General features: G+C 43.0%; 1 protein-coding gene across 2 annotated transcripts in view; it reads left to right on the forward strand.

The window, feature by feature from the left end:
- CCL28 (C-C motif chemokine ligand 28) overlaps positions 1-12,901 on the forward strand; it is a 32,797-nt gene extending 19,896 nt beyond the window's left edge. The window contains exons 4-5 of one of the 2 annotated variants that reach the window (XR_006273438.1): positions 5,478-5,566; positions 12,193-12,901. The gene's annotated coding sequence lies outside the window, so the exon portion shown is untranslated. The remainder of the gene's footprint in view (positions 1-5,477; positions 5,567-12,192) is intronic. The other variant, XM_043489119.1, reaches the window with a different exon arrangement.
- The last annotated feature ends 11,979 nt before the right edge of the window (positions 12,902-24,880 follow it).

The raw sequence follows: 24,880 nt of genomic DNA on the forward strand, positions 1-24,880 counted from the left end.
AGCAGAAATTTATCATGAACAATAACATCCTCTTTCTCTGTCCTCTCTCTTCCCAGACCTGCTTCTTTGATGCGACTTCTTTTAAACTTTTTAAGTTTTGTTCTTCTGGTGGTGTGTGGGAAGAAAACCTTTTCTTCCACCTTCTTATTTTTCCCAACTGTGTCTGAAAATTCAACTGACAAACACAGATTAATGGGAGAAAAGCCTATACCTTTATTTAATATACATTTTGTGTGACATGAGAACCTTCAAAAGGAAATAAAAACCCAAAAAAGCAAACCTGAGTAGTTTTATGCCGAGTTTGATGGCGAATGGGTAGTCATTCATCGGAATAAATGTGATAGATCAAAGAACATGAAGGCAGTGTGGCCAGCTTGGGGAAAGTTAGCAAGACCTGTTTGTTGAGAGTGAGTGAAGTCGCTCAGTCGCGTCTGACTCTTTGTGACTCCATGGACTGTAGCCTACCAGGCTCCTCTGTCCATGGGTCTTTCCAGACAAGGGTACTGGAGTGAGTTGTCATTTCCTTCTCCAGGGGATCTTCCCAACCCAGGGGTCGAACCAGGGTCTCCCGCATTTCAGGCAGACCAGACGCTTTACTGTCTGAGCCACCAGGAAGACCTGTTTGTTAGGATTCTTCTTTATGTCCCTTTATCTTCAGAGATAAGGCTGCTCATCTCCTGCACATATAGGAAGAATACCTGTCACCTGAAGGTTTTATGACCTGTTTCAGGGAGGAAAGATGGGGGAAGGTCAGAAAGATCTTCATGCCTCTGCTGTTTTCTTGAACTCCTTCAGCTTAAATTATTTAATATCTAAGGTGCCGTGTTTTGGGGTAGTGTGTTCTGAACCCCATCAGTGGTTACCTCCATAATTTCAAATGAAAACTTAAAATATTACTTATTTATCAATTTTAGGCAATTTCTATTGTCTCCTCATTGCATCCTATTTCCCTTTCTTTCTCCCTCCTCATCTTGATAGTTTTATCACTGTTATTTTTCTTTATCTTTATAATTTGAATAGTATACCCACCTTCCTTCATTAGTCCATTAATTCTAGAATTTCAGTCTCCTCTTTATGTAAAATGTAAATACCCCATTCTCCTTTTTTTCCTTCTATCCTTTTATTTTGTGTCATATCACCTATATTTTTACATTTAATGTAACTATAATTCTGTACTAAAATAATAATCATTTTTCATGCTTTAAGAGTCTCTCAACTCTAGCACTACTGACATCTTTGGCTGCTAATTCTTTACTATGGTGACTCTCCCATACTTTATAGGTGAATTAGCAGCATCTCTGACCTCTATCCACTACACGACATTCAAAGCTGTCTCCAGATATTGCCAAACATGTTCTAGGAGAGGGGAGTAAATTTACTCTCAACCCCAGTTGGGAATCACTAGCCTAGAATCTAAGATAGGTTCTAAAATTGAAAACTCTGTAGCTGGAAATTTTCTAAAATGACCCCTATAATTCCCTGCCCTGGTATACATATACCTTCCAAACACTAATCTAGGTGTTGCACTTTTTTTTTTTTTCATTTATTTCCACCAGTTGGAGGCCAATCACTCCACAGTACCACAGTGGGTCTTGTCATACATTGACATGAATCAGCCACGGATTTACATGTATTCCCCATCCCGATCCCCCCTCCCACCTCCCTCTCTACCCAATCCCTCTGGGTCTTCCCAGTGCACCAGGCCCGAGCACTTAAGGTAACAAATCAGTTGATTGTAAAATAGGGAGATTATCTGGTGGGAATGACTTAATCACAGGAGCCCTATAAGACTGAGTCTATAGGTCAGAGACAGAGTAGTCAGTTTCAAAACATGAGAAGGATTCAATATGCCACGATTGGCTTTAAGGACAGGAGAAAGGCCAAGTCCCAAGGAATGTGGGCGGCCTGCAGTTACTAAAAGAGGGCCCCAGCTGACAGATAGCAAAGAAATAGAGGCCTCAGTCCTGTAACTATAGAAACTTCCCTTGTGATTCAGATGGTAAAGAATCCTCCTGCAATGCAGGAGATCCGGGTTCAATCCCAGGGTCGAGAAGATCCTCTGGAGAAGAAAATGGCAACCCATTCCAGAATCCCTGCCTGGGAAATCCCATGGAGAGGAGCCTTGCTGATCCCATGTGACAGTCCATGGGGTTACAAGAGTTGGACATGACTTGGTGACTAAACCATCACCACCACCACCTACAAGGAGCCTCATTCAGCCGGGAATAAGAATGAGCTTGCAGCAGATTCTCCCACAGAGCCTCCAGAGGGAATGCAATCCAGTCAGTATCTTGATTTCAGCCTTCTGCTACCCTAAGCAGAGAACCCAGTCACACCACCCGTTTGGACTTCTGGCTTACAGATTCTGAGCTACTAAATGGGTGTGGTTTAAGTGGGCTTCCCTGGTAATACAGCTGGTAAAGAATCCGCCTGCAATGCAGGAGACCCCGGTTCAATTCCTGGGTTGGAAGACCCCCTGGAGAAGGGATAGTCTACCCCCTCCAGTATTCTTGCTTGGAGAATCCCATGAACAGAGGAGCCCGGCAGGCTACAGTCTGTAGTGTCGCAAAGAGTCTGACACGACTGAGCTACTTTCACTTCACTTCTTTTAAGTGGTTAAGTTCATAGAACTTTTTTAATGCAACAGTAAGAAGCTAGCACAACCAATGAGTGGCTCTTTTACCCTCCTGACTACATAAGTATTGTTCGCTTGCCAGGTCAAGTTGTGTGCTAGAGTTTAATATCCTTCTCAAAAAATGAACCCTGCATAATTCCCTATTCAGACAACTTGAGCCTGATAAAACACAACTACTTTCTCCATTATTTGTGTGCTTTAGATATTTGACTTCTTTCTCAGGTTTGGCCAGGCCTCCCTGTGAGCCCTGGATTTTTACACTATCCATGGACAAATAGAACTGTGACACATTTCATAATTTATATAACCGATCTGGTGCTCTTTTAACAATTGTAGCAATTTTCTTCTTTTTTTATTTTTGTAAAATCAAGTGTTCCCTGTAGTAAATGTAAGAGAATTCCAAGTTCATCCTATTCTCTCCCCAATACTATGACTATGCTCTTTTAATTCACTGACAGATAATTGGATCACTTAACATATTGTAGTCTATCCATCTTGTTGCTATGCTCCTTTTGCAAAAACTACCGAAACAATAAACATCCCCTTCCTTCATCCAGAGCTTAGCACATAGTAGGCACTCAATAAATATGTACTAAAAAAAAAAATATGTAGGCAACTGACCACTTGTTTGGCCAATTACTGTGAAAATAAGACACCACGAGAGGCCTGCATTCCTGTAATGACCAGCCTCTACTGAAGAGTGAGAGGGATACTAAGGGTTAAATGCTGCAGGGTCCTGGCCTGGGACCTGACAATAACTAAACCCAGTGTTACTGGGCTCCATTGTTTTCAAGATTTTCTACATCTCAGAATGTTTGTCTTTTACCTCTTCTCTAGCTCTGACATCAGCCTGCCCATAAAATGAACTTTATCTCCATTTCTGTTTACCTTTCTCCCAGGTCATAATTTTCTGTATCAGTGAATTACAGAACCTTCTGTGCAGAAGGAAATAGGGCAGAAGAAACGGCTTCTGACAGGTTGACTTTGCTGAACCCAGACCACACTGAAGGCAAATTGTATAATCACCAAGAAAAGCTAGGTTTAGGAGGAAGTGGGGGTCTTGGGAATTATAAGAGGTGAAGAAAAGAGGTGACTTCCTATTTGAGTCTCAGCTTTCAGAGTTACCCTGGACTCACCAAAATGGCTAAAATTAAAAAGAAGATGCTAAATGTTGGGACTCATGCGTGCTGGTGGGGATGTAAATTAATAACATCACTTTGGAAAACTGTCTAGTAATATCTACTAAAGCTAGATACCTACCCTATGACCCAGAAATTCTATGCTTAAGCAATATCCAGTTAAATAAACATGTTCACCAAAGCACATACATAAGAATATTCATAGCAACAAATGAGAACTAAGTGCTCATCCACAGTAGAATGAATAGATTTAAAATGTTACATTCATTAATGGAGAAGATGTGGAGAAAAAGGAACCCCCTACACTGTTGTTGAAAATGTAAATTGGTGCAGCCATTGTGGAAAACAGAACGGAGGTCCTTAAAAAATTAAAAGAGAGAAGGAAATGGCAACCCACTCCAGTATTCTTGCCTGGAAAATTCCATAGATAGAGGAGTCTGACTGGCCACAGTCCATGGGTTTGCAAGAGCTGGACATGACTCAGCGATTAAACAACAGTGGAGTTCCTTTAGAAATTAAAATAAAAATTAAAAATCCCAAGAGTTACCATATGATCTAGCAATGGGCTTCCAAGGTAGTGGTAAAGAATCCGCCTGCCAATGGAGGAGATGCAGGAGATGCCGGTTCGATCTCTGGGGTGGGAAGCTCCCCTGGAGGAAGAACTGGCAACCCACTCCAGTATTCTTCCCTGGAAGATTCCGTGGATAGAGAGACACACTTCCCAGACAGAGTGTAGGCCATCTCAGAACACCCTTGTTTGAGCCTGTTGAGAGAGTCTGAAGCACAAGACCAAGCTCAGCTGTATATGGATTACTGACCCACAGATACTGTAAGATAATAGAGGTGTGTTGTGTCAAAACATAAATTCTGAGGCAATTGGTTATGCAGCAGTAGATAATGAATATAAAAGAGATAATGTAATCAGAGAAAATGGTAACAAATCCTAAAGTATTTTGTAAATGTTTATTTATTCTTTTACTTATTTGGTTGCATCCTGGGTCTTAGTTGCAGCACGCAGGATCTTTAATTGCAGCTTTTGGATTCTCAGATGCAGCATGTGGGATCTAGTTCTCTGACCAGGGATCAAACCCAGGCCCCCTGCATTGGGAGCATGGGATCTTAGCCACTGGACCACCAGGGAAGTCTCATTCTTCTTCTTTTTTGTTTTTTCTTTAATTTTTGACTGCACCCCGCTGCATGTGGCACTTTAGTTCCTCAACCAGGGATCAAACCTGGACTGACAGGGAAGTCCAACAAATTCTACAATTAAAGAACACACACTGAGGATTGGGAATCAGGTGAGGTAGCTTCTTTTAAACGCTTTAGTAGAAAATATGGTCGAGAGCTACAGTGAGAGCTATTGATATAAAAGGCCGAGAGAAACTGAGGAAAAGGGAACTGCTTAACTTCAAACACAGGTATTCCAAGCCTGGCAAAAACCTCAGTGACAGGATATCCGAAGCCAAATGGAGTGAAGATTAATGCAATATTTAGATTTGAAAAACTGCTATTATCTTGAAATGTCAGGAAAGACACTGAGGAATAAGAGGAATTGTTTCTTATTTAATAATTTGAGAAGATCTCATTTCTGACTATATAAAAGCCAAATACTCGAATCAAGTATCTTTTATTGACATTGACATGGCGTCATACATCTGAACATAAAAATCCCAATAATTACTTGATTATTTTTTTTTTATCAGACTCAGCCTAAATTCTGCTGATTTAGGATTCTGATCAAGAAGCCGTATCCATGGCAGTTCCCCATGAAGTTCAAAGCTCAAACCAGAGGGTAAAATGTTTTTTTAAAAAATACACTTACAAGAAAGAAAGGTCTAATGGGGAGGAGGATAATAGTTAGTAAACACAATAATAATAGTAATTAGTATAGGAATTCATTTGAGTGGCGTGAGAACCAGTTATCTGAAGAAAGCTTCTAGACAAGACCATTTTGATCAACCACGAAATGCCATGAGACCAGTTCACAGAATTTTGACTTCGAGCCTTTAAATAGTTGTTTTGTTGTTGTTTGTTGTTTGGTTTTGGCTGCACTGCACAGCATGTGGGATCTTAACTTCTCTACCAGGGATCGAACCCACATCCCCTGCATTGTAAGCACTGGATGTCTTAACCACTGGATGACCAGGGAAGTTCTTGAATGGCTGTATTTAGTTCACAGGAGTAAATGTGCCCATTTTCTCCCCTCCTCCAACCCCAAATTATAAATATCTTCCATCCAAAATAGAACATTCCCCTTAGCTAAGAGTTACAGTAAACAGGCTGTTTAGGAATCATTGTTAGCTGACATTCTGGTTCAGATGCTGAAACAAAAGTAGTCCAAACTAGACAGAAGTTTGTTTCTCTCTCCTCGCATAGCACTCCAGGTGTAAAAACAGCCTTCAGTCCGAGGCTGAAGTGGTGGCTCCATGGTGTCATTTGCCTTGTTTCTCTGTGGTCCTCTCGTCCACAGGGGAGCCTGTCCATAGTTCACCACCATGAGTTGGGGCCACCCCCAGGCTGCAGTAATTTTGCTAGGTCTGTCATAAGAAAGTAGTATAAACGGGATGACCTAAATAACAGGAATTTATTTTCTCACTGTTCTGGAGGTTAGAAGTCCGAAATCAAGGTGTCGGTATTCTTGGGTCTTTCTGGGGTCTGTGAGGGCAGGGAGCAGCTCCTGGCAACCTCCTCGGCTTGCAGATGGTCCTTGTCTCCCCATGTCTTTTCCCATCATCTTTTCTCTGCATGTGCCTGTTTCTGTACCCAAATTTCCCGTTTGTAAGGATACCAGTTATATTGCATGAGGGCCCACCCCAGTGACCTTAATTAATTACAACAACCCTATTTCTAAATAAGGTCACATTCTTGAGTACTGAGGAGGAGGGGCTAGGACTTTAACACAAGAATGTGGCAGTGGGGAGGACAATCAACCCAGAAGAGTGAGGAGGAGTGAGGTGGGAGTGAGGCAGGAGATGCTCTTTTCTTTTAAGGGCATGACCTAGAAGTTAAGTACCATACTCTCTGGAATCCATTGCTGGGAGTTCACGACACAAACACCCAACTTCAAAAAAAAAGGAAGGGCTTCCCTGGTGGCTCAGTGGTGAAGACTCCACTTGCCAATGCAAGAGACACAGGTTTGATCCCTGATCTGGGAAGAAGCCCCATGCTGTGGAGCAACAAAGCCTGTGCCCCACAACCGCTGAGCCTGTACTCCAGAACCTGGGAGCCACAACTACTGAGCCTCCGTGACCTTCAGCCTGCGCTCCACAACAAGAGAAGCCACCGCAATGAGAAGCCTGTGTTCCACAATTAGAGAGTAGCCCCCGCTCACCTCAGCTAGAGAAAAGCCTGCATTCTCAACAAAGACCCAGAACAGCCAAAAATAAATACAATTATTTTTTTAAAAAGAAAAAGGACATACATTCCTTGCTGGTGGTCACATGCCCCACTAAAACTCCTATTAGAGGAAGAATGGGAAGATGGATGTTAGGGTGACCAGTAGCTTTAGACACATTATAGTTTGCAAAAATCTTAGGCAGCAGAGAGCTAACTTATGCCTCCAAACTGCACTGGTAATTAGTCTTATTTTCAATACTACCTATTGTACCAGAAATGTTGTTATATTTAGTTCTCACAATAACTCTGAAAATTTGATTTTTTTCCCCCATGTATTTCAAAAGAGGAGATCCAGGCTCAAAGAGACTTAAGCAACTTCCCCAAAGCTGAACCTATTAAATGCTGAAGCCGGGAATCTAGCTGAGGATTCTGTCTAGTGCTGACGCCTGATGTATTTCACCACACCCACCGTATCCCGAACCCTGGCCAGCAGATCTCAGCATGCCAGCCTCACTGATAACTGTTCAACTTCAGCTCATTTCAGCCTCAGTTCTGAATGGGGACTTAAAGATTTGTATGGAAGACATCAGAAATGCCCATTTCTAAACTTTATAGGTTAACAAAGTGATGGGCAACCAAAATTTCATATAGAGAACACAATGCCATAAATACATATATATGTATTGTGTGTGTGTGTGTGTGTGTATATATATATATACATATATATATAAAACACCCTACACAATACACGGCACATGCGCACACGTGCGTGTGGACACACACACACGGACACACACACACACACACACACTTTGCTTTTGTGGAAAACTACTACTGAGACAGGAAGCGGGCAGGGCACAACCTTTAGAGGAATGACAGCTGTTGAGGATAGGACATAAACTGGTTAAACCAACTAGGTCCAAGATAGTGATGAATTGACTTTCACTAGACTTTGAGCCTCAGCATATGCCCATCGTAACATCTAAAGAGCATACCCACAAGGTGCTGTGACAGCTCCAAGGTTGACCATAAAAGGCCAAAAAGTGGGCTGGGCCCAGTTCTCAGAAATCCCCACCCCCTTCCCCAAAAATAGCTTGAATACTCCTCCAATTCATTAGCCTATGAAATTATCCAGCCCTATTAAAACTGACAACCCTTTCCTTGGAGTCTCTCGCCTTCTGAGATGGCCCACACCCTGTCTGCGGAGTGTGTATCTCCCTGAATAAAGCTTTCTCTTTACCATGGCTCAACCTTGAGTTCTTTCCTGCATGAAATCCGGAACCCACACTTGGCAGCCGTCCCAGGGACTCACCTCAGACGTGGGACATAAGCCTCCTCTTGTGCCCACTTTCTTTTTTGCAATATCATCCTTTCTTTCTTGACTCCTCACTTCTGCCCACAGGGCATCACTTTGGTCAGTTGTTGCTTGAGTTAAAAAATAATCAAATATGATCTCTTAGATATGGAACCTAAAAAATCTCCAAAATTTGTAGAAACAGAGAGCAAATTGCTGGTTGCCAGAGGCAGAAGCGGAGAAGGCAGTGGTACCCCACTCCAGAAAATCCCATGGAAGGAGGAGCCTGGTAGGCTGCAGTCCATGGGGTTGCTATGAGTCAGACATGACTGAGCGACTTCACTTTCACTTTTCAAGAAGGAAATGGCTACCGACTCCAGTGTTCTTGCTTGGAGAATCCCAGGGACAGCGGAGCCTGGTGGGCTGTCGTCTATGGGGTTGCACAGAGTCAGACACGACTGAAGCGATTTAGCAGCAGCAGCAGCAGCAGAGGCAGAAGAGGGGCAGTGCGCAAAATGGGTGAAGGTGATCAAAAGCTAGCTACAAGCTTCCAATTATAAGATAAGTAAGTCCTGAGGATGTAATATATAGCATGGTGACTATAGCGAACAATACTTTATTGTCTATTTGAAATTTGCTGAGAAAGTATATCCTGAAAGTTCTCCTCACAAGAAAAAAGAGATTGTAACTATGTGTGATGATGCTTGTTAATCATTTACAGTATATATGTGGGTCAAACTGTCGTCTCTGTACACCTAAAACTAATATAACACTTTTTGTTGATTATATCTTAGTAAAAAAAAAAAACAAACCCACAATTCTTATTAAAAAATGAAGCCTATAAGTAAGAATTCTCTGGAGATGAGCAAAGAAACTTTCCTCTCTCCCCCTCTTCCCAAAGATGAAGACAGATAAAACAATGCTGTTATGGTTTCAGTGATTTTAGCCCGTTTCTTTTTAGGCAGACAGAAAGTCACCTTGGGATAATGATATGCTAGTCTCAGTGGTTCTGCAGAGGGTTTCCTGAGTGGCTTTCATTTGCTGCATGAATGTAAGATCAGTGGGCTTAGGCAAAGATCACAATAAGGGCTCTCACTCCCCTTTATTGGGCTTCCCAGATGGCGCTAGTGGTAAAGAACCTGCCTGCCAATGCAGGAGACATAAAAGACACAGGTTCGATTCCTGGGTGGGGAAGATTCCCTGGAGGAGGGCCCTGCAACCAACTCCAGTATTCTTGCCTGGAGAATCCCATGGACAGAGGAATCTGGTGGGTTATAGTACATGGGGTCGCACAGAATTGGACATGACTGAAGGGACTTAGCAGGCACACACTTTATGGCTTAGCAGCAGTTTCTTCCACTGATCAATGTAAAATTCTGGGGAATGAGTATACAATTTGCAGAAGGAGACCAGAGGAAACCTACACTCTAATAAATGCTGGAATGAGAGTTAATGTCAAAGTAATTTCTCAAGGTCTGCTGGCAGACGTATCACTAGTTGCCACTGAGGGAACCTCATCTGAGCCACAGGATTCTTCTCATCTGATGACTCAGGCTTGATACCAAGGGCTCCATGTTTGGGTGCAAAGTATATCCTTTTTACCTCAGTGTGTAGTTGACAATCAAAGCTCTCAGGGCCTGGCCACTTTGGCATAGTACCTGAGCCCATGTGTGACCCAGGAGAGCCGCAACTATGGAGTAAAACACAGAGCATCTCCCTACTCTGGTCTGTGGTTTGGTTCAGTAAGGCTGTCATCCTCTGGACCACAGTATTGAGAAAGTCTCATGAGAATGGAAGCCAGGTCTAGTGTGTTCCCAGTTATGTCCTTGGTGTCCGGTGCAGCGACTGGTATATAGCAGATGCTTGGTGAGTAGCTGAGCATAAAATATACTAATAAAGGACCCAGAATCCATTAACAACACCCTAGCAGCCACACCAATTATAGATGCTAGTCTCTCTACCTGGTGTTTGGAAAGCAGGCGTGCCTTGTTTGAATTGAATTCTTAGATTATTCAAATAGAAGAGATAGAGTGGCCTTGAGAAGGAATAAAGGTAAATTGATTTGCAATCAGTTGATTGGAAGCATAAAAGAAATGTAACTGTATTTACATTCCAATTCAGTGGAGCAAGTTTTGCTGGCTGCATAAGATATTATTTCAGATATCTAAATCTTGTAGATCACAGGTGACCAATTGAAAGGTTCTGATTCCCCAAAAGGACAGGTCTGAACAAGGTTTATTTCAACAGGGTGCAACCTATCATATTAAATAAATGAGACAAGTAGGGAGGAGGACATAACCTTTAAAAGAATGACTTAAAAAAAATAAATAAAAGAATGACTTAGCCCAAGGACACAACATCAACTCGTTAGGATGAACTAGATCCAGGATGGTGGACAAGTTGACTTCCACTAGATCTTGAACCTCATATATCCTCACTGTAACACCTCAACATGCCATGACCATGTTCTGAGGCCACCGTAAAAGGCCAAAACGTGGGTGGGGCCCAATTCCCAGAAATTCCCATCCCTTCTCCAAAGTACAAAGTGAAAAGTGTTAGTCGCTCAGTGGTGTCTGACTCTTTGTGACGCCATGGACTGTAGCCCACCAGTCTCCTCTTCCAAAGGATTCTCCAGGCAAGAATACTGGAGTGGGTAGCCATTCCCTTCTCCAGGGGATCTTTCCGACCCAAGGGCTGAACCTGGGTCTCCCGCATTGCAGGCAGATTCTTTACCATCTGAGCCACCTTAGCCAGAATAATCCTCTTGCTGGAATAATTGTCCCACCTATAAGCCTATGAAATTACCTAGAGCTATAAAAACTGACAACCCCCTACCCTGGGGTCTCTCGCCTTCTGAGATGGTGCACACTCTGTCTATGGAGTGCATATCTCCCAGAATAAGCCTTCTTTCTCTTTACTATGGCTCAGTCTTGAATTCTTTCCTGCATGAAGCCAAGAACCCACACTTGGTGGCAGTCCCAGGGACTCACCTGAGACCTGGGACATAACCATCCTGTGTAGCCACACTCTCTTTCCTGCAACATAAACACATCAATTTTTGTTGTTGTTATTGTTAGAAACAGCTCCATGATCCAAAATGGGCTCAAGTTACTTTCCAGGGGTTAAAGTGGAAACTTGACATTTCTAGTTCCCCAAACCAAATCTCAAAATCAGGCCAATTTCCCCATCTTTCAGACTGAGAAATCAGAGATATTGAAGGTAGAGCAGATATTATATGTTTTTTGGAGCTAGTATACTCATGATGAGAGCTATGTAAATAATTCAAATAGATATTAGTTTTAATAATCATACATGAGTTTTGTGGTGTTAGTAATTGCTATTTTAAAAACATACAAAACTTGGAAACTATATGTGAATCTGTTATTTTATAAATCAAATATTCCCCCAAATGTCATTATTCAATTTTATTTTTATAAATTGAACTGTACTTTAAAGGAAGTAGGACAGTTTTGTTTTTTTTTTTAATTTGGCTGTACCGTGTCTTAGTTGCAGCATGTGGGATCTTCTGTCTTTGTTGTGTCATGCAGGATATACTTGTTGCAGCATGCAAGCTCTTAGTTGCAGTATGTGGGATCTAGTTTCCTGACCAGAGATCAAACCTGGGTCCTTTGCATTGGGAGTGCCATGTCCTAGCCACAGGACCACCAGGGAAGTCCCCAGGACAGTTTTTTACCTAAAGAAACTTCTACAGAAAAACTTGGGCAAAATGAATATAATTTTTTAAAAAGCTAATGCTGACATTTGTTTTTGCTTGTTTGTTTGTGTAGAATTATGTAGTAGAAAAAGCACTGGGTTGTTTTGGTCAGACATGCCTGAATAGTCACTGAAGGACTGATGCTGAAGCTGAAGCTCCAATACGTTGGCCACCTGATGTGAAGAGATGATTCATTGGCAAAGACCCTGATGATGGGGAAGGTTGAAAGCATGAGGAGAAGGGGATGACAGTGGATGAGATGGTTGGATGGACTGACTCAATGGACACGAGTTTGAGCAAAGTCCAGGAGATAGCGAAGGACAGAGAAGTCTGGCTTGTTGCAGTAAATGGGGTTGCAAATAATCAGACATGACTTAGTGACTGAATAACAACACAGAATGTTGGTTTGTTTATTTACAAATGGACATGGTAAAACCAGCCTCTAAAGATTGCTGTTGTGGAGTCACAGAAGGCAATGTGATAACAGAAGAATAATCTATCTCTGAGAAGGATTGTGTGCTGTGAGAAATTCTAAGCCACCACGGCTGCCTTAGAAGATGGAGAGGACCACCATCCATGAAAGTGAGCAGCCTCTAGAAGCTGGAAAGGCAAGAAAGGAAATGTTTCTCTGGTGCTTCCAGAAGGAATGCAGACCTGCAGACACCTGGAATTTTGCCTAGTGAGACTGACTTCAGACTTCGGTTTGATAATAAATTTATGTTAATAGAAGTCATTTAAAAAATTGGTGTGAGGGTTTAATGTAAAGCACTGTGCTGGCTACATAAGAGGTACTCAGGAACTATTTGTTCATTTCTTTTTTAAAATTAATTAATTAAAGAATTTGGCTGCATCTGGTCTTAGTTGCAGCATGCGGGACCTTTCTGGGATCTTTTGTTATGGTACGCGTGTTCCCCAATTGCAGCTTATGGGCTTTGTTGACTCGAGGCATGTGAGATCTTAGTTCCCTCAGCAGGGTGTTGAACCCATGTTCCCTGCATTACAAGGCAGATTCTTAACCACTGAACTACCAGGGAAGCCCCTATTTGTTGTTTTTTGAGAAGACAGCATTTTGGTTTAAGTGAGAAAAATCTTTGAGGGTGAAGGCATTCTCTCCAACTTGACTTTCACTTTCTGACTCCTAGCACTTGAGCATTATAACCTGACCTCAATCATGTCGTGAAGAATTGCGGGAAGATCTGTCAGGTGCAGGCTTCCCCGGTGGCTCAGTGGTAAACAATCCACCTGCCAAGCAGGAGACTTGGGTTCGATCCCTGGGTGGGGAAGATCCCCTGGAGGAGGGCATGGTAACCCACTCCAGTATTCTTGCCTGGAGAATCCCATGGACAGAGGAGCCTGGTGGGTTGCAGTCCATAGGGTTGCAAAGAGTCAGATACGACTTAGCGACTAATCAACAGTTTTGTGCTTTAGAAAAAATAACTAAAGGAAGAACAATGTCTTCACAAGGCCTGAGTGGTGAGGTGGGAGCTGTTACTAATAGAACAGAGAGTGTCTGTGCCCCTTAGGGCAGCAACTTCACATGCGACATTGTGGCTGAGGCAGCAACAAGGCAGCAGAAACAAGGTCAGAGCAAAAGTGCACAAATCGCCTGCCCCTGAGCACAGGTGAGCAACACCTTTGGGCTCTGAGGGTCACACTGAAGACAGGTCAAATATGACTATCTTGTTCGTGGGATTACAAAATATTCTAATTGGGCGTCAAAATAATGTGTCCCGGTCTTTTAGTCACATGCATTATTTGTTTTACACCAAGGAAATAGCTTCTGTTTCATTTATTTCAATTGGACTGGGGAGAAATCCCAGTCCAGGAAAGGATATCCAGGAAAGGATAAAGTATAGTTGTCTCCTGGTATCCTTTTGCCTGGGAGTGGGACTGGTGGGGGGACGGTGGATTGGGTCCAAGACTCCTATGAGTACCAAAATTCATGGATTCTCAAGTCCTTTATATAAAATGCTGTAATATTTGCATATGACCTACGCACATCCTCCCATAGACATTAAATACTACATAGATTCCCTATACTACGATGTAAATGTTATTAAATAGTTGCCAGTGTATGGCAAATTCAAGTTGTGCTCTTTAAACTTTCTGGAATTATTTTTCCAAATATTTCTGATCCTCAAAATATTAGTTGAATCCTCAGGTACAGAAACTATGGAGACAAATGGCCAACTCTAGCTGGAGCTCTATGAGATAAGGACAAGATTTGGGGATGTTCACAGTGTTCTTGTCTTTGTTTTTGGTTTCCATCTGCTTCCACTTGCCACCGAGACTACTTCCTCCAGGCCATAGACCGAGGTCAGTGACTGTGACTCTTAACCCCTTTCCTGTGTCCACAGAAGGGGTGGGGTGGGAGAAACGGTGCCAGAACTGGAGTCCACTTGGATCATCCATGGAATGCTGAATTGCTGGCCCCAATTCTGACTCTTCCCTGCAGACATGACCTTTGCCTGGTGATGCTGCAGCTCATCTTGCAAAAGCAGAGTGTGTTCCCTTCCCCTTGACCTTGGACATGATTCCATGATTTACCTTGGCAGGTTAGCAAATGTGTTACAACAGAAGCTTAAAAAGTGCTTTGAGGGAGGGGCTAGCCCTCTGTCACTGAAGAGGAATCCTCCACTCTGGATAGCATTTCCCTCAATTCTAGGTCCCAGGCCAAAAACACATACAGAAGAGATATGAGCTGGCCAGACCCAGAGTTGAGCAGTGCTGTTCTGCTGAACCCAGCCTGAATCAGTTAATCCTTGACTAACACTCAGACATTTGAGCAAATAGATGATCGCTGTTTGGGATGATTTCATATCAGTGCTAGTTGATCTATGCAGCATTGTTATCGTTCAGTCCCTCGGTCATGTCCGACTTGTGACCCCATGGACTGCAGCACACCAGGCTTCCCTGTCCTTCCCTGTCTCCCAGAGTTTGCTCAGATTCACGTTTTGTGATGCCATCCAACCATCTCATCCTCTGTCACCACCTTCTCCTCCTGCCTTCAATCTTTCCCAGCATCAGGGTCTTTTCCAGTGAGTCAGCCCTTTATATCAAAATGACCAAAAGATTGGAACTTCAGCTTCAGCATCAGTCCCTCCAATGAATATTCAGGGTTGATTTCCTTTAGGACTGACTGATTTGATCTCATATTTCCGTGGAAAGGACGTAGAGAGCAAGGGGTACTGTTTTCATGGGAATTCATAGGAATATATCACAGGGAAAAGGCTGCTACATCAAGGAATGGAGTAGAAGAAACTTTGTGATGGGGTTAGAGTGACAAAGAGGCTATGAGAATAACAAGATTAATCTGGTGGATAAGAGAAAATAAAACCAGAGGAGTATTATTATGAAACCAAACCTGGATCTGCTCACCAGCAGAACAGTAGAATGGATCTCAGGTGGCCTTGGCATGTAGCGAGTTGAAACAGAGATTCAGGTTGGGTTGTGGTGGTTAGCACACCAGATCCTAGCCTCTATACCAGTGGTCAGTGACAAGGCCCTGGCGCTCCAGCTTTGCAGAAAAGAATTCCCACAAAGACTGAAAGGAATGAAACAAATAAAGTGCTTATTAGGATGGAAAAGAGTATGGTACGTGTGGAAAGACACATGGATGGACTCAGAGAGTCTGCACTCTGGTGGCAGTTTTAAACACTTACATGGGGCATTTCTTCTGGGTTTTCTCTGGTCAATCATTCTTATTTGTCTGGTTCAGAGTTCATATGTGGTATATCAGAGGATCCTTCCATGTATGGCCACACTTCTCTTAGCCAAGATGAATCCTACTGAGGAGGCCTAAGGGTGGTTATCATCACTTAGCATCATTCCCCTTTTGACCTACAAGGAGCTTTTCTGCACATGTGTAGTTGGAATGATCTCCTGACTTCAAGAATGAGAAATATGTTGAGATATTTAAAAAATGAGAAATATCTAATGATGCTTTCAAATTGTGGTGGTGGAGAAAACTCTTGAGACCCTTGGACTACAAGGAGACCAAGCCAGTCAATCCTAAAAGAAATCAACCCTGAAATATTCATTGAAAGGACGGTTGCTGAAGCTGAAGCTCCAATACTTTGGCGACCTGATGAGAAGAGCCAACTCATTGGAAAAAACCCTGATGTTGGAAAAGATTGAGGAAGAGGAGAAGGAGTAGGAGGAGAAGAGGTTGACAGAAGATGAGATGATTAGATAGTATCACTGACTCAATGGACATGAATTTGAGCAAACTCTGGGAGATAGTGGAGGACAGAGGAGGCCAGCATACTATAGTCCATAGGGTCGGAAGGAGTCGGACGTGACTTAGTGATTGAACAACAACACAACAATCTTCTATCTGGGTCAGACACAGCCTCTTCCCTAGATCATCTTGCTATTTTCATCTTTGAGTATCAGTCCACAGAGAATGAACTCCAACTATTTGCCCTGGGGCTCATCTATCTCCTGCCTCAACTTCATGGTCAGAGAAGGTAATGGCAACCCACTCTAGTACTCTTACCTGGAGAACCCCAGGGACCGCGGAACCTGGTGGACTGCTGTCTATGGGGTTGCACAGAGTCGGACACAACTGAGCGACTTAGCAGCAGCAGCAGCAACTGCAAGGTGGAGAAACTTGACAAACATGAGCCAGGTGATCAAGGTCAACGTCAACAGTGAGAAGTCATGGAGAATTCTCTGCTGGTCAGGTCTCTGTGCTTCCACTGTAAGGGGCACAGATTTAATTTCTGGTCAGGGGACTAAGATCCCACATGACGTGCCAAAATAAAAACAATAAACATTGGTGAGTCATGTTGATAGTAGGTAACCTTGATATGATCTGATGAGAATAGCACCTTGATCTCTGGTCTTCTTCCAAAATATCCCATAACCCTAGTCTAACCTTGGGAAAAAACATCAGACAAGTCCCAGTTGAGGAACATTCTACAAAATAATTGACCAGCATTCTCAAACCTATCAAAAACAGGGAAAGTCTGAGGAGTAAGGGAACTGAATGAAGGTGGTCAAAAGGTACAAACTCCTAGTTTTAAGATATATAAGTTTTGAGGATGAAATGCACAACATGGTGACTCTAGTTAAAGCTGCTGTTTTATATATTAGAAATTTGCAAGGAGAGTAAATCCAAAAAATTCTCATGATGAGAAAAAAACCACTTATCTTCTTTTTTGGTGTCTGTACGAGATGATGGATGTTAACTAACTTACTGTGATAATCATTTCATAATAAGTATACATATGTATATGTAAGTCAAGTCATTATACTGTACACCTTAAACTATCCAATGCTACATCTCAATTATATCTCAATAAAAGCGAAAGAAAAAAAAATACCCAAGGGCTTCCGCAGTGGCTCGGTGGCAAAGAATCGGCCTGTGAATGCAGGAGACATGGGTTTGATCCCTGATCTGGGAAGATCGCACATGCTGAGGAGCAGCTAGGCCCATGAACCACAGCCACTGAGCCCATGTTCTGGAGCCCGGGAGCCACAACTACTGAAGACAGGGCACCCTAGAGCCCTGTGGTCTGCAGCAAAAGAAGCTAGAGCACAAGAAATAGACAGTATCCCCTGCTTGTCGAAACTAAAGAAAAGCCTGAGCAGCAACAAAGACCCAACATAGACATAAATAAACAAAATTTTTAAAAATTCTTGAAAGCAAAGCAACAACAACAAAGCTATAACGGGGAAAGTCTGAGAAATGGTCACAGCCCAAACTGTCACAGCCACTTAATATAATGTGGTGTCCTGGTTAGGATCAAAAACAGAAAAGGATCATTAGATAAAGGCTAAAGAATATAAATTAATTAATGATAATGTATTGATATTGGTTCATTAGTTGTGATAAATGTATCATATGTAGGACATTAACAAGAGGGAAATCTGAATGTGGAGTACAGGGGAACTTTTTTGTATAACGTTTGCAACTTTTCAATAAATGTAAAATTAATCTAAAAAATGTATTTTAAAAATTAGAAAAGTAGATAGTCTGAACCAAATTATCACTTTCTCCAAAAGGCTCTTTAGCTTTGGTTTCGCTTATTCATATCTCTTCCTTCTCGTTCCTCAAGTCCTGGAAATTCTAGTTCGCCTGCCTGTCTTTGAAATGGTGCCCTTAATTTCTCTTCTCTCCCTGCATTTGTTCCCATGTCACCTGCTGTCATCCTAGCACCTCTGACCCAGTTTCTAGCTCCCAGATTGGTGGGTGTGAGTGGCATGATGCCCCAGGCTGGATAAGACATGGCAGGTCAAGACTGTCAATTTACTGTCATATCAACAACTCAAACTTTGTCACCTTAAATGGCTTATCTTTCTTCTCAGAGCAAAGGAAATTTCTTTTTCTTTTTTTTGGAAATTTCTTTAAGGAGCTGTGAAAACAAGCATTCTAATTTTAGGTATTTAAAAAATCTTAGAAATTAAGAACATGGTGGGGACTCTGAATATCATCTGGCCCAAAACTCTCATTTTAAAGATAAAGAGAATGAGGGCCAGAAAATATAAGGTTGAAAAAGCTGGGTTTCCAGATTCAGATATCATATGTCTGAATGATGTTCATGACACAAAATGATGTTCATGACACAAAATTCATAGAGAACTAATGACCCAGATCAATTATATTTATATCAGAATATAGTTATCAAGGATCTACTTTGGACAAAGAGGTAATAGAACATGAGCTAGAGCAGTAGGTATCCTCAAGGAGCTTCCAATATAGGGATGGGTGGGAAAGAGCAGTAGCATGGGGGTAACCGTAATGTAAGCAAGAGTTACATGTGAATAAGAGGTATAAAGTAGTAAGGGGGGAGGTATGACATCCAGTTAAGTATATCAAGAAAGGATTCATGGAGGCGATATCATCCGTGGTGGACTTTGAAGGTTTGGTGAGATTCTGATGGGTGCACATGGTGGTTGGAGAGACATTCTAGGCAGAAGAAGAGTATAAGCCAAGTCAGAAACATGGGATAGTGCAGACTGCGTTGGTGGTTTAGATGCTAAGTTGTGTCCGACTCCTGTGACACCATGGCCATGCTCCTCTGTCCATGGAGTTTCCCAGGCAAGAATACTGGAGTGGGTTGCCATTTCCTTCTCTAGATCCTTCAATCTCAATCAAGGATCGAACCCGGGTCTCCTGCATTGCAGGCAGACTCTTTACTAACTTAGCTATGAGGGAAGCAAGAGTAAATCCACTGGTTTGGGGAGAAAATTCTGCAATTGGCCAGGATAATATCACAGAGGGCTTTGAATGCCTTGTGACTTAGGCCTTTGAATGCCTGTGACTTTGGTATTTAATTCTCTAAGTGATGAAAGTGACAGTGAAATTCTCTCAGTCGTGTCTGACTATACAGTCCATGGAATTCTCCAGGCCAGAATACTGGAGTGGGTAGCCTTTTCCTTCTCCAGGGGATCTTTCCAACCCAGGGATCAAACCCAGCTCTCCTGCATTGCAGGCGGGTTCTTTACCAGTTGAACTGGAGTGGGTAGCCTATCCCTTCTCCAGGGGATCTTCCTGACCCAAGAATCGAACCGGGGTCTCCTGCATTGCAGGTGAATTCTTTACCAACTGAGCTGTCAAGGAAGGCCTGTAAGTGATGAGGAGTGCCTGATCTGTGCTGCTGGTAGGGAAGAGGAGGCCCTTTATCTGGCTCGGGTTGGTGCTTTCACTGCAGAGTGTTAAGAAGGTCAGAGGCACACTTGCCCCTGGTGTGGAAGCAGAGCATAAAATGGACTGGGGGAGAGAATGCCTCTCGAATGGGGCGGGAACACACTGGGGAACCACAGTGTCTTCTGAGAATATGGGGCTGAAGTAGACCAACACAAGCATAGCCAGGGAAACGTGTGAGCCTGGAGAAGGGGGACATGCATTAGAGTAAGAATGGACAGAACTCACAGCCAGTTTAAGAACCAGGGAGGCCAAGAGATTTTTCTGAGCAGTGAGCTATGGAATAAGATGATAGTAAGACTGGGAGGTTCAGGAAACTCTAAGAGGCTCATTTATTGTTGTTGTTTAGTCACTAAGTCACGTGGCCTCGTGGTCTGTAGCCCACCAGGCTCCTCTGTCCATTCTTTTTTCAAAAATTTTTGGCTACACCCCATGGCATATGGGACCTAGTTCCCTGACCAGGGGTTGAACTTGTGCTCCCTTCACTGAAAGATGGAGTCTTAAACACCCAACTGCTGGCGAGGTCCCTGCCACTATTCACTTGCTCATGCTGGGCATCATGGGGTTATAGAAGGAAATTAAATTGATGTAACTGGAAATTCCAAAGTGAGTGCTAGAATAAGATGCAGCTTTTCAAGGGAAATACTAAAGCACTGGTTTCAGAATTCCAAAAGCATTCAAGCCATAATAAGGGTGTGATGGACAGTTTTATGTGTCATCTTAGGCCACAGTCCCCAATTATTCAATCAAACACTAATCTAGGTGTTGCCTAGAGGGTACTTTGTAGATGTAATTAAAATCCAAAGTCAATTGACTTTTAGGGTGATTATCTGGGTGGGTCTAACTCAATTAGCTTAAAGGTTTGAAGAGCACAGGTGGGGCTTCCTGAAGAATCCTCTTGCAGAACAGCTTCAGCTCCTGCCAGGGAGTTCCAGCCTGACCTCCCAGAAGGCCTGCCTAAGGATTGGCCTCTACAACCACGTGAAGTCAATACCTTGGAATTAGTCTCGTAGTATACATCTCCTATTATTTCTCTATCTCTGGTGAACCCTGACAAAGGGTATTGATGAGTTGACAGAGGAGGACTTAAGAAAGAATACAGTGAGGACAGTTTCTTTGGAGGGAGGTATGCTTTGATTTCCTTCCCTCAAGTTGGGTGAGGCTTCAGTGGGACCACTGAGAGTGGTAAAATAATCCTCCTGCTAATGCAGAAGACTCAGGTTCAGTCCCTGGTCTAGGAAGATCCCCTGGAGAAGGATATGGCAACCCACTCCAATATTCTTGCCTGGGAAATCCTGAGGACAGAGGAGCCTGGTGGGCTACAGTCCATGGGGCCTCAGAGAGTTGTATGCAATTGAGCACACACACATACAAATGATAGATACTTCACAAAAAATTTGCAAGAAGTATCACAGTATTTTTCTGATATTCTTTGTAGTTAAGAAACCAGGCACCAGGGAGAGTTACCCTGAATTTTTAAAGCAGTTAAGAGTGTCAGAAAATATAATTGACTTGATATCACCACAAAATACAATCAAATTAATATCAAGGTACGCCAGTTACGAATTTGCTGCTTCTTGGCTCCAAATGCACCATTTTTGTTTGCTCTTTGAAAACTGTTCTGGTTCCTTTAGATACTTTTCTTTTGCCACCTGGCATGATGTTAAGCTTTGTCAGCAGAGAGAGTGCTAGAAGGACATTGGAGGAGGAAAAAGGTTTTTTACTTCCTGATTCTGTGTGTGGCTCCCAAGGACACAGTGCTTGGGGAGATGGGAGGTGTGTGGGGTGGGGTGCGTGGGGGGCTGGGGTGCATGGGGGGTGGCTGGGGGCATGGGGAGTAGGGTGCATGGGGGATGGTGGAGGGTGTGGGAGGGTGGGGTGCAGGGGGGTGGGCCCCAGAGGCCAGTAGCTGTCCCCGCCCCCCATACTGGCTCCCTAGTCCTGAGCAGTTCTGTAGCCCAGTGCCTCTGGCGAGCCCTAACTACTTCCCCACCACCCCAGGCAGTTAATTTCCAGCAAATTATTAAAGGACCCGGCACCACAGCGATTTCTCTGTCCTTCCATGAGCCACAGCCAAGCTCTCTCCAACAGAATGTGGGGATCACAGCCTGGGGGAGCAGGGCTTGCCCTTCTGTGCTCTCTCTCAGCCCTGAGGGTAATGGCTGCTCCTTCTCTCTGCTATTGCTGCATGCTTTCGAATCCCCGTTCCTTCTGAACTAGCCCATCCTCTCAAACCAGAAAGGGAGGTCAGCCAGTCAGCACCAAGCCAGAGTCATGCCAGTCAGGAAGTGATCATGAATACACTTTGGAACTTCGCCTTTGGAAAACCTATGGCCCGGCCACTATCAGATCTCCACTTCTTTGCAGCACTAGCTCCAGACTCAATTCCCAGGTGGATGCATCTGACGGATGCCTTTCTCCCTAACTCTTAGGTGCTCTGGAAAAGTGATTAGCTGCTGTTCTCATCTGATTGTCAGGGGAAGACATAAAGAAACATTCATGGGGAATTCCCTAACTATAGGAAAGCAGTCTGCATGCTAAGAAGTCAGGAGGAAAGAATGACAAATGTGCTCTGTCCTTTTTGGCGTTGGTGCAGATAACCAATTATTTTTGGCATTGGAGCAATTAACCAAATGTTTGTATGGATTAAAGTAGGTCATGCTGAAACCCACAATTTTGTATTCTGTAGTAGCTTTATGATCACCAGAGAGATGAAACACAAAGCATGACTTTTCAAAAAATACATATATACAGTGAATATAATTACTGGGTGTAAAATAGATACCTAGTGGGAAACTGGTGTGTAACACAAGGAACTTGGCCCAGTGCTCTGTGATGGCCTACTGGTGAAATGGAGGGGGCGGTGGGAGGAAGGTTCAAGAAGGAGGGGATATATGTGTACTTATGGCTGATTCACCAACACATTGTAAAGCAATTATCCTCCAATTAAAAATAAAATTTAAAAAATGCACAGTGAATTTTATTTTATATTTACTTATTTTTGGCCTCAAGCCTTGTGGGATCCTAGTTCCCCAACAGGGATTGAACCCAGGGCCACAGCATTGAGCGTGCCAAGTCCTAACAACTGGACTGCCAGAGAACGCCCCACAAAGTGTGACTTTTAAAAAATTAAAGTCCATAAGATAAAAAGTTAATACAGCAATAAATGTTTACCTTCATTCCAACTGCAAATCAAGAAAATATGTAAACCAAGAAATATTAATAGTTCTCATGTTTATTATACCATACATTTTTATTAGTTTTTAAACTGTACATATTCAGTATGTGGGGACAGTGCTTTAACATTCTTTTCTCGGTTCATAAAGTGAGCCTCAAGCCAATATTCAAAAATGGCCACCAAGCTCTCATTTTTTTTTTCCTTTCTGTCTTTTTCTGAAGTACTCAGATTTGGTAATCATGTTGATAACTGTTCTGGGCATATTGCTCCATAATTATCCCAATTATCCTAACAGTTACTACAACTGGGGACTCATTTTCAGAGTAAGATTATAAAAGAATATAAACAGTATTTGAAAATAACTTCTGCAGAATAACATTTCATCTGCTAGGCTGGCAGCTGGGAGAGTTTAGAGCTCCATGCACTTTTCCCAAAGAAAGGAAACACATCCTTCCTGGACAGGACACACCCGCGTGCATCAAAGATACCTTCAAAAAATGATTTTTAAACATCTGTGAATTGGCATTTCGTATTCTTGTTTACGGTCTTCCTAGGTGCTGCTGCTGCTGCTGCTGCTAAGTCGCTTCAGTCGTGTCTAACTCTGTGCGACCCCATAGATGACAGCCCACCAGGCTCCCCCGTCCCTGGGATTCTCCAGGCAAGAACACTGGAGTGGGTTGCCATTTCCTTCTCCAATGCATGAAAGTGAAAAGTGAAAGTGAAGTCGCTCAGTCGTGTCCGACTCAGCGACCCCAATGACTGCAGCCTACCAGGCTCCTCCATCCATGGGATTTTCCAGGCAAGAGTACTGGAGTGGGATGCCTTCTCCGCTAGGTGGTGCTAGTGGTAAAGAACCCACCTGCCAATACCGGAGACATAAAAGACATGGGTTTGATCCCTGGGTTGGGAAGATCTCCGGGAGGAAGGCCTGGCAACCCACTCCAGTATTCTTGCCTGGAGAATCCCATGGACAGAGGAAACTGGTGGGCTACGGTCCGTGGGGCCGCAGAGAGTTGAATGCAACCAAAGCAACTTAGCACACAGGCACACGCATTCTTGATTACATATAATACTTATTTTTCTGTGCTTTTCTAGGCAGCCATATTTAAAACTGGCATTCTGACTATAATACACATCAGAATTTTGGTTGATGAGTTTACTTCTGTGCCTTTTACCAGAAGTTGGCTTCTGAGCCCGCAAGGCCAAGTGCCAAGTCCCTGAGTATGTACCGTTTCTAAAAGAAATGAAAACTGGGCTTGTGTGGCCTCTCTGGAGAAGCTGCTCACCTTCCCTTTTTCCAGTGTCTACCACCTTGCCCTTTCCTTGGCCACAACTGTGCTTTTTCGTGTGTGTGTGTGGGGGGGGGGGGTGGTACACAGGATAGTGGAAAGAGAGTGAGTTTTGACACAGAAGACTTAGATTTGGATCCTAACTTTGTCATTTACCGTGGGAAAACTACTTTAAATGTCTGCAGCTTAGTTCTTCACTTGTAAATTGGGAATAATATCTGCTTACAGGTTGGTGGGTAAGATAATGTACCTAAGCTGCCCATTACAATGCCTAGAAAATAGTAGATGCTCAATAAATGATAGCTAGTATTAAAATGTTTTCAAGTGATTGGCAAGTAACGCCTAGAATCACAGTGAGGGAGGAATATGCCATTGAACTCATTTATTCTGCCCAGATTAGAAAAGAGGAAAAACCCACACACAGGAGGATTTTTATGCTGCTGACTATAATTTCCACATTTTCCCCTAGTCTCAAGTTCCACTGTTACTTTTAAGATAACTTTTTCTCTTCTGGTTAAATGTGTGGCTCCAAGTCTGGCTAATTCTTTTTAGTTCTTCAAAGCTCACCTCAGTCAGACTTGCCTTTTGTCCATTCTCCAAACAGGCAGAGTTTATTTCTGTCTCAGAACCTTTGTACTGGCTG

Source organism: Cervus canadensis, chromosome 16 (assembly GCF_019320065.1).
Source record: "Cervus canadensis isolate Bull #8, Minnesota chromosome 16, ASM1932006v1, whole genome shotgun sequence".
Taxonomy (NCBI): domain Eukaryota; kingdom Metazoa; phylum Chordata; class Mammalia; order Artiodactyla; family Cervidae; genus Cervus; species Cervus canadensis.